This window comes from Varanus komodoensis, unplaced genomic scaffold, assembly GCF_004798865.1.
Source record: "Varanus komodoensis strain SLA01 unplaced genomic scaffold, ASM479886v1 scaffold10, whole genome shotgun sequence".
In the NCBI taxonomy this organism is placed as follows: domain Eukaryota; kingdom Metazoa; phylum Chordata; class Lepidosauria; order Squamata; family Varanidae; genus Varanus; species Varanus komodoensis.
In genome coordinates this window covers 28144587-28155104 of record NW_025335269.1, presented here as the reverse complement: position 1 = coordinate 28155104, position 10518 = coordinate 28144587, and the positions used below count along the sequence as shown (strand labels likewise).

Below are 10518 nucleotides of genomic sequence, written 5' to 3'. Positions count from 1 at the left end.
GAGAGGAAGAACAAGGGTGGAAGGAAGGAGAAGAGTCTCTCCCCCCCACCCCAATTCTGGCTAAGCCTTGCTGTGAAGTGGATATTTCTCTCCACCCGGCTCCAAGGCAGAGGGAGAGGAGAGATGCAGGGCTATTCTATTCATCGCATGAGAGACCGGCTGTCTTTGGACCTTTTCCCTTGTCTCCCAGCAGCAGCCATTCCATCTGCTACCTGAACTATTTCCTCACTGTGGTCCTGCTAAGACCTGTAACTTTCTTATTTTCCTCTTCCGGACTCCTCTCTTGTTCCTCACGTGCCAGGTCTTTTCCTTCCTAAGCCTGAAGACAGGGACTGCCTCACTGCTAATATATGTAAGCCACTCAGGGAGCTTTTCCGCCTGCCCTTCTTTGCCAAAGGGCAGATAAGAATGCTGCTAAAAACAGTGCTTACAACGCACGGTCTAAACTGGTAACAAAGTGTTGTCCTTCCCGTGGTTGCCTCATGATGACATATTGCTTACAAGCCAGTGCGTGTGTGTGGGGAGGGGGGTACACAAAGGAAGAATTAATGCCTTTTCTTCTCCAGAGTCGAAGGATTTTTATAAAATCCTTGCAGCAATTGAATGACAGTGACATCACTAATAGCAGCAATACATTAAAGCTGGCACATCCCTACCAGAGACCAAGAAGATTTCTCCCTGCTGGGTGACCTCGCTCCACTAACAATCGGAGAGAATTAGTCTCAAGGGAATGCTTTGCTTATGGATTTATAAAGGTTGACAATAATCCTAAATGGATGTTAGAGGAATTGACAAATCTCAGCATTTTTCCCATCCGGACATGCGTGCCTGGGGGAACGGTAGAGGCCGCAGCATTCATTAAGAAGAGACAAGCCATTGACAGTCGACAGAGGAACAGGTAGGGACACCTAGAAAAAGAAGAGCCGTTTGACACAAACTCTGCGGCAAAAGCCCCAAAGCAGTGACCCAGCAAGGCAATGAAAAGCAGGGGGCTTGGGGCAGTAGCACAGGGACTGGCCAAGGCGGAAGGGGTACCTTCCTCGACCAGGTACCCTGCAAAAGTGTTAGGTACAACTCTCATCACTCCTGACCACTGGCCATGTTGGAGGTCACCAGGTTGGAACAGGCTGTCTTGACAGCCATTCCTTTTTTGTAGTCTCTCACTCAGCCATCAGGACCTGAATGGACCTGCCAAATTACCCCTGGTCCCTGTGGTGCCACTGTTGAATGCCAGGTTGTTCCACAATAAAACATCTGTGATGAAGGATGAGGAGGACAACCTGGCCTTTATCACTGCAACCTTGAGGCATCAAAGCCTCTCAGTTCTACTGCCCAATAGACAATGGTTCAGGTTCTTGACATGGTCCTATCAGTTCACTGCTTGTCTGGGTGGTGTTGATGGTCCTTGTTCATTCTGGGATAGCATCTGCCTTTCCAATTATGTTGGCACATATTGAGTGCCATATCTGGTGCTCGGCTCTTGGGACAGATAAATGGATCCGTTGGCATGCCAACAACCCAAGAACCCAACAATCTCCTTACCTGAGTTGATAGGATGTGTATTGTAGAGGAAAGATCGTGGACTTGGATGTATCTTGTGTGCTGGCAGAAGATGTCTTCATACTTCATACTTCAAGTAATAAAAGTTAAAAATGTGACTTCATTTTTAAATTCCCCTATTCAAATACATTTTGGCCACTCCAGTACATGATTTGCAACATTAAAAATGCATTACCCCAGTAGCAAAATATAATTTTCACTTATTGTATACTTCAACTCATTATGGAATCCTCGTGTTTTATCCAATGTTAGTAACACTTAAGTTCCATTCATTTCAATAGATCTAATCTATGTTGGATGAACATTGGATACCAATGTAATTTTTAATAACATAGCAAATTATTTCACAACATTGGAGTCATTTCCTTCTCATGCAGCACCCATTTGAAATGGGTCTTAAATAGCTCATCAGCTTTTTCCATGTGAAAGTGGATCCATAATTTGAAAAATGCATTATACTCTATTTAAAAAAAAAAGGAAAGTTTATGCTGGGTCCTTCTTTTACCTGAATGACATTTTCTTCAGCTCCAACTAAACTGTTTTGCTTTTTGCTTTGCTCTTCGTTTGCCATGTCTCCAGTGACTAGGTCTTCCAAACAGTCAAGGCCTATGGCTGAAAGCTAGCAAATGGGAGAACAGCTGCATGGCTCCCGTGAAGACCTTTTCTGATCTCATGTTGCTAAGTGATGCACAGTATCTTTATTACAAGAATGAGGAGTGATTAAAAGAGCTGTTCCCTCTTTGGATGGAAAACCACTGAATATTAGGGTGGAGAGACAATATTTTAGGACAGGTGACTCAACAGATGGTTCCATGGTTGTACCAGTAGGGTTTCATGTTTGAATGTCCCCCCGTGAAAAACAGTAACAAACTCCCTGTAGTCTCTCCATATGGAAAGTTAGCATGTAAGGAAGAAGGCTAAGGTAGAACTTTTCTCCTCAGAATGCTAATTTTCCAGGGAGGAGGAGGAGGAGGAGGAAGAAAGACTCCTCCTTCTCCATCTCCTATGATTTTGTGGGAGGCATCCAAACACATTGATTCACATGAATACTCTGAATGGTATCCTCTCAGAAGTCTCCACAAGGAGCTTTCTTTGGCCTATATTGTGTGCAAAGACTCCTGATCTGAAACTACTTACTGGAGTCTCATAAAGTGGAGGAGGAAATACAGAGAAGCCTCACACTTCACATATCATCGATCAAGGTAGCCTGGATCGGCCACTGTGGCTGCAGTAAACAGTCTGTGCCTGCTAAACTCATCCTCCGAAGGGAATAGGAGGTAAAGGAGACATGGCTGCCTGGCGTTCAGGCCTAGCCAAATAGGCAACCCTCATATCCTTAGGTCAGTCTTCTTTTCCTCCCAGTTCCTTGTCCATGGGAAAACCTCGTAAGCAAGAAGTTATCCTGACAATGGATGGTATTCAGAGAGTGTGGCCATAAGAGAAACCTCAGAAATTTGACCCTTTTGTCTCAACACCAACTTTCAAATCTGCCAAATCTAAGATACCTACAGGACACAAAAGCTGCTGCCAGTAAATCAAACTGCTCAATACATATCCCATTGACAGGTGTGTAAAACTGTCAGAAATAATATACATGGGTAAAAACAACACAAAAACTGACTCCATGAGAAGACATGGATAGACTGGGCTGCAGTGTACATTTAAAGTTTCTCTCTATTTCTTTGTGCAAAAAAATAGAGTATCTGGGGGGAAATAAGATAACATGGTTTGGGGATGTTATTCATTGGTCTGATCCATTCATAACAGTAAACCACAACTTATCTGGCCCATGGGTAATTCATGGTTTGTTACTCTTCCCAGGATTTGTCTATGATTAGACAAAGCATGTTTGTTTTCTTAATCCCTGGGTTGTTTTATCCCCCTCCCTCTTTGCTTTCCCCTACCCTGTACCCAAAATGCCTTTGAAATGCTGTAATACTGGTATGTGGACCAGCATTTTTTTTCCAACTCTTGCCTGTCACTGCTGTAGTCTGGCAAAACAACCCATGGTTCTGGGTTCACATGAAATGACAACCCATGGTTTAAAAACTCCTAGCTGAAAACCCAACAACAAGCTATGAGTTAATTTTGAGGGTCTGTTCATGATTAATAAACTATGGTTAGTTAGTGACTGGATTTATACGCTATGACAATCTAGAATTCAACATGCTTAAAATAACCATGGCTTAGGGTTATTTGTGAACTGGGTCAATATATATGGAATACACCTGATAGCTAAAGGTTTAAGTACATTGAACAGAAAAACTGCCTACCCTGTGCACAGAGAAATATTAACATGAAGAACAGAATATTTATTTTAAAATCATGCATCAAAGCTAAAGCAAAATACGGCCTGCCAATAGCAGTCTGCCCGAAGTGGCATCAAATTTTTCACAATTTCAGTAACCATGGAACACCGCTTGCATGATCACTCGCTCTCTTGCTCTCTCTCCAGCAAGGCTGTAGGCCCTTTTAAGGAAGGTATGCAGAGATTTCCTGCTGATTATAAAAGGTGAGTGATGGAGATGAGAGTACATTAGAAATGATTACAGGAATCTGATATCATTATCTTTTGTACTTCATTGCAACAGCAAAGACGACTACCCCAGGCAAAGCAGACATCTAACTTCTTACATCAGATAATTAGCAAGGGCTGTCAGTACAAATTTCAAGACTCTTGTCTCTGAAATAGTCTACAATGTCTATGTGATTCCGACTCATCCTGTTTCTCTCCCTCCTCTTGTCTCTGTGATATTCAAATTTGCATCTTTTTAAAATAGCAGGAAAAGCATGACCCTCCATTCAAAAAACTCAGAATATAGTGGACTAAATGAGTTCATTTTACAATTTCCCCTCCCCACTCAGAAGATCAACTGAAAACAAGGCTTATTGAGAGACATCCAATTAGTGATGGAAGACTTCTGTCAGTGGACCAGGGATGGTCAATGCTTCCTTCCTTTCAACAGCTACCTGCACCCCACAAAACATGTTCCAGAGAGTTTGAGGGTCCTCCAGAGAAGATCTGGGGGGCAGTATGGAGGAGGGGGCAAAGAGATGCTTCCATTCTGTGAGTGGGCATGTTCTTGAGCAATGCTGAATGTGGCCCATCATCAGTCTGATTTTAGGCTTACCTTATCAGTTTCTTGCAACCAATACTTGTTGAAACAGAAACTCCAGATGAAGCAAGAGCACTCCTGGTTGGTAGACTGGCTGATCTAGTGGTGAGGATTTGTCCTCTTTGGGATGAGGCTCCTTTAAGCAGCATGGGGCTGCTCTTGGATCTGGCATTGTGTGTGTGTGTGTGTGTGTTTGCAGGTAGCCATGCTGGCCACAACTCCACCTGCCAGGTCGAGCTCATTTCTGGGGAAGTCCATTGCTGGAATCGGGCTCTGGTTAGGCTGGACATCAGGAAAAGCTTCCTCACTGTCAGAGCAGTACAACAGTGGAACCAGCTGCCTGGAGAGGTGGTGGGCTCTCCCATCCTAAAGCCATTCCAAAAGAAACTGGACAGCCATCTGAGTGGGCTGGTATAAACTGGTGTCCTGCAACAGCAGGGGGGTTGGATCCAATGGCCTTCCCAGCCCCTTCCAGCTCTACTGTTCTATGATCCTTCAATTCTTTGATTCTATGATTATGGGTACTGGAAGACACCTGGAAGTCCCCTGCTTGAGGAAGGCAGTCATAATGACTGCATGGGCATCCATATCCCTTTTGCACCAGAAAGTATCTTCCTTTGGACCAGTCTAGATGATACAGGACTGGTTAATAAGCCACAATGGGCAGTCACATACAAATCCCACAGCCTGTTGTAGGATTATAGGGGTTTATTAAACATCCTTGCTGGGTTTGGACCATCCGATCGATTGTGATGGACAGCCTGATCCAGCAGCATGGTGCCCTTGGTCACAGGCTGAGGCAGTTGTGCCACAGCCTCCATCTGGTTCTACTGTTCCGCTTACTTATCTTGCATTAAGGTGCTGCCAAGAAGCCTGTGCTATTTAAATATATCTTCTTGTGCTTCTTCTTCTTCTATTAGAATAAGCACAGGGGTCTTTGATCTGATCTTGAATGGGATGCTAGTGCAGAGGCTAGGGAGACTTTAACATTCCTCACCATCACTACCAGTACAGCTCTGATCCAGATTGCCCCTCGAGGGCCTGCAATTCATATCACTCTGAGTGGATCCATCAATGTAAATAAAACACAGTTTGGCCATGTGTATTGCAGGCATGGGGATCCCAATCTGGACTGGAAACACAGTGGTGGAAGGGGAGGGTTAAAGTCCTCAACCTGCCATGCTAGGATTCCAAGATGGAGCAGGACTGTACTTCCTCTAGAGCATGGGAAAAAAACCTGGATGTGTGCTTTGGCCATTAACTACAGTGGAGCCAGCCCCTACCTGCCCTGCTGCAGCTGGAGCAGCGGGATAGATCAGCTGAGGAAGCTGACTTAGGTGGATTAGGCAGCAGCCTGCTGTGTGGGTTCAGAGGGGTGACAGAATCGGAAGGCTGGAACCGATCCAGGGTGAGTCTTGCTCGGTCAGCTCACATCTGATGAGAGCATGAGTCCCGCTGCTCTCTGGCCTGCCACTGCTGAGCTGATGCTCAGAGGCCATTTGGACCCAACCATGTCCAACAGCAAAGCAAACGCCTGCTTCCAGATGGGGCTGTATTTCGTGCTCCTGTTGAATGTTCTGCCTCAAGCGCCACAAAAGCTCCGGTCTTTGCTGCAGGCTCCGGCACTAGCAGCCCTCAGAGGACGGTGGCTTCTAGGGCTAATTTCCACATGGCGAGATTTGTAGGTGGCTTGGCGACCTTGGCTCTCAGCAGTCTTTTGTTCAAATACTATTTTAAGCTGGCTTGAGTCAGGTGTGTGCAAGTGTTCGTGTGCATACGCACACAGAGAATGTGTGTCAGAGAGGGAATAAAAGAGAAATCACAAAGATTGCAGCCTACTGTTCTCAGCAGAGAAAGAAAAGACAGATATTTCAACACAACGCTAATTACAGTTTTGTGAAGCTCTGTTGAGGCCCGCTGTGAAGTTTCATCAGGACACATCTTTTTATTGTTGTTGTTGTTCTTTTGCGTACTGTTGCCATGACAATGGCTCTTTGACGGTCTAGATTTCAGAGTAAAGTTTAATACCTGCAGATTGGATCCCTTGGCAGAGGTGAGGAAGCTATCTGCACATGCAGGACTGAACCTTCAAATAATATTAAAAACTCACCAGAAATACCTAGCAGTTTTGAAAGACTTGCAAGTAACAAGGAGCAAATATATTGGCACCCAAATCAGTTTCCCCTTTTACACTTTGGGGCATTCTGTCAGGATGTTTTTCCTATGGGCTGTTAATGTCTTCAAACCAAGCATAACATGGAAAAGCAAGAACAGTGTTTTAAAACAAAATTCTGGGAAACTAACAATATGCACAACCTGAAAAAGAAAAGGACACAAAGAGAGAAGTGGATCTCAAAGTGCCTGAAATATTTATTCTGCCCAATATGTTTCAGAAATGCAGTGCTTTCCTCAAGGGCTTTTGTTTGTTTTTCCAGAAATATGCAGAGAGGATGCCTTCTGCTCCAGCAACAGCTGTGCTCTCCGGTGATGATGGAACTTCTCTAGTTCAAGGAGGCTTCCTCCCAAGTCAGTGACTGGCCCAATACGCAACAAGGTTTATAAGCCATAGTGGGTTAGCATGTCATGCCAGCCTGCAGTGGGTTTGTCACTGCAGTGTCCCTGCCACAACCACTTCCCAGTTTGCTACAGCTTTTTAAATTGTTCAAATGCTTTTTCTTCTCCTTCAAGCTGCAAAAATTGGATGTCAAATATTTTCACAGTCCCCCGTTTGGTAGCCACAAGCTCTCCCTACATGGCGCCTCAGTGGTACTTAGAGGGGCCACCCACAGTTGCTATTTTTTAAAAAAGCTGTCCCCCTAAATTTATAGTTTTGAAAAATATATTGCTGCACTTGCACAACTGCAGATGAGAGTAGTTACATGGGGGTGGCCATGGGGAACATGGTGTTGGTAATTTTATTTATCTATTTATTTATTTTTCCATTTATATCCTGCCTTTTTCCTACAAAGGGCTCAAGGCAGCTTACATCTCCTCCTCCATCTTAATGGGCAGGGTGGGACTGCTGGCAAATTCCAGTGCACACCCAGGGGTACAGGCAAGTAAATTCCTGCTTGTGCCCCAAATTTTGCAGGAGCCTTTGCAGTACTAGCATCACAGAAACATGCAAAACACCCGAGGTCCTCAGTTACGGGTGGCAGGGGGGATTCCTCTTTGACAGGTCTCCCTCTCTTCTGTGCCACATTTCATGGCTTGCTGCACAGTATGGAACGTTTTGTCATGTGAGCCTGGCCAGTGTGTCCAGGATTGCAGCCTCGTTTCTCTTCTTATTCACTGCCAATTCATTTTATTAATAGAAATTTAAAGGCATGATTAAAGCAAACAAGGGAAGGCTTGTGTGACAAAAGGTAGGAATGTGGACATGTTTGAACTTCCGCTCAAATTCTCCCAGAGGGGCTTTTTTCCTCTCCCCTGTTGAAATGAGTGATTCCAGTTTTGCTGCTCTGTACCTGGGCTTGGTGTCAGGGTGTGAAGAACACATTTTATTCAGTGGGAGAAAAACTCACTGCTAATCTGTAAGCTGGCATGAACACACCAACTGTTTCCTTTCTCTATTGTTGTCTGAACAAGTTCTTGTCATACAAACAGCTGCTTAACCTCCTGTGATGTTTATGATTCTGGGTAATCTGATGTCATATTCCTCTGTATATGCAGATGACAAATTTAGGGACTGAATCCTTTATTTAAGAAAATCTATAGGAGGATTTAGGGAACTTTGATTCCAAATTATCTGCGCACCCCTATCAGTCACAGCAGAAGCCGAAATCAGATTCATAGTCAGCTGTGACCTATTTTATTAATCAACCTCTTCTGCATTTTTGGTGGTAGAATGCTATTTTAATTAACAGTGCCTCCTCTCCCGATATTGATATTGGATGGTCAACATGCAATGCAATGGAACCTTTGGTTGGGTTGTGTTATAACGTTTTTATCATAACATTTGTTGACTGACAGGCAACGTAGTATTTGACCAAATTGGATGGAAACATGCAATGGTGATTAATATTGGATAGCTAAAAAAATGAGATTTCAAATATGAGTCCGGAAAAAATTAGAATATTCAAGAGATGCCAGCAATTTCAAAACATTCCAATTTTTCAGTTAAAATGTCTAGTCATGGACTCTCTGGCCAACCTACCTCACAGGGTTGTTGTGAGGATGATATGGATATAAGCCACCTTGGGTACCATGTAAGAGAAAATAAGTCAGGGCATAAATGTAATGCAACCATAATAAACACAATATGACACGAAGATTTGTGTTTCAGCTTTTATATTTGCAATGTAAGTTGTTCAGTGGGAAAACTGGATCTACGCTGAGTATTTGTAAATATCCATTACAGTGTTAGAGTAGTCACAAAATATTCATGCTGAATATTTGAATGCTCGGCTTAATAGCAGCTTACCCCCAGGTCTTTGGGGGGGAAAGGATATTTGATTACACTATATTTATTTATGACATTGTAGATACACAAAGTATCTAATATTCGACAGTATTTTAGATCTGACATGCCACTGCTTTTCCATGCATGTGTAAAGATAAATCCACATATTGATTTTGAACTTGATCCTAAACAAACTCACTTGTATTTAGGATCATGGTCCACACTTCATGGATTTTCAAATATCTGAAAAAATAACAGTTTTTCTGTTGGTATCACCTTAATTATCCACGATCTGCAAATAATTACCTATATTTAAATTGGACTAAACCAGTTAAAAACAAAGAAAGCACTTTCTGGACCACACACTGCTTACCACTTTGCATTTGGCTTTGCAGCCGGTCTATTGCTGAAGGGTACTGTATGTTGTATATTTCTTTTATTCTCATGCATTTAATTATGTTTTCAATTTATTTGGGGCAGAGTACACTGGGGGTATATTAGCAATAGAACAGCTTATATGCCCAAACTTGCATGAATAAAAACATTTTTAACTTCCAGAAAGGGGGCCAGCTAGCCGCCAGCAGCAGAGACTTCCAGAGTATGGGAGTGATCAGAGGGAAGGCCCCACTAAATGTGCCTCTTTGTCATGGCAGTGGGGCTGAGAGAAGGGCCACCCTGAAAGATCCTAAGCACTTAATCTTAAAGCATGTTTTGGAACCCTCCACATTGGCTACTTCCCTGCACTCACTTCTCAGGATCTTGCAGATCCATTGTTTTGTTTTGCTTTGCTTTTTTCACGAATTCTTCCTACTGTCACTACCACAGTTTGGCGTATATGCCCATTCATGTCTATGGAAATCAAAAGAGTGATGGGTGAATGGTGGTAACTGCAGTGGGCAGCAAAGGGATGGTGGCCTTTGCCAGTCTTGGTTTCTCTCCATTTCTCATTTTCCAAGCTTTTATTCATTCTGAACTTTGGGAAAGTTTGCAGTTTAAAATTTGGTTCATTCCAAAATTTGAGAATAGTTTTAAATGTTTGCAAGAAAATTCATATGCATTTCTCATAATATGTGCTTTTTTATACATTATGACCTGGTTCAAGCAGTCATCCTCAGCAAACAACTCACAGGGGCTTGTTCAAGTCATGGCTCATACTGGGTACATTCACATATTTATTTATTTATTTATTTATTTATTTATTTATTTATTTATTTATTAAAACATTTTTATGCCGCCCCATTCGCCAAAGCCTCAGGGCGGCTCACAACAATTACCAGCCTGACTGTAGCTTGTGTCATCTGAACTCAGGTTGTGTAGTGAAACCTCCCTGAAATGATCCAACAACAGCCCATGGATGCTCCCTGTTAGGTTCAGATGACACAATTAACCCACGGTTAATGCAAATTACACATGGTATACATCAACTGCCATGCCTTAAGG

The 10518-nt window shown here is 43.1% G+C and overlaps 2 long non-coding RNA genes across 2 annotated transcripts; one reads left to right on the top strand and one right to left on the bottom strand.

The window, feature by feature from the left end:
* Positions 1–550: 550 nt before the first annotated feature.
* On the top strand, positions 551–8944 carry LOC123017687. The gene is made up of 2 exons (XR_006413644.1): positions 551–898; positions 7112–8944. It is a non-coding gene; the product is annotated as an uncharacterized LOC123017687 (long non-coding RNA).
* On the bottom strand, positions 732–1632 carry LOC123017688. The gene is made up of 2 exons (XR_006413645.1): positions 1543–1632; positions 732–908 (listed from the first exon to the last, which is right to left on the bottom strand). It is a non-coding gene; the product is annotated as an uncharacterized LOC123017688 (long non-coding RNA).
* Positions 8945–10518: the final 1574 nt, after the last annotated feature.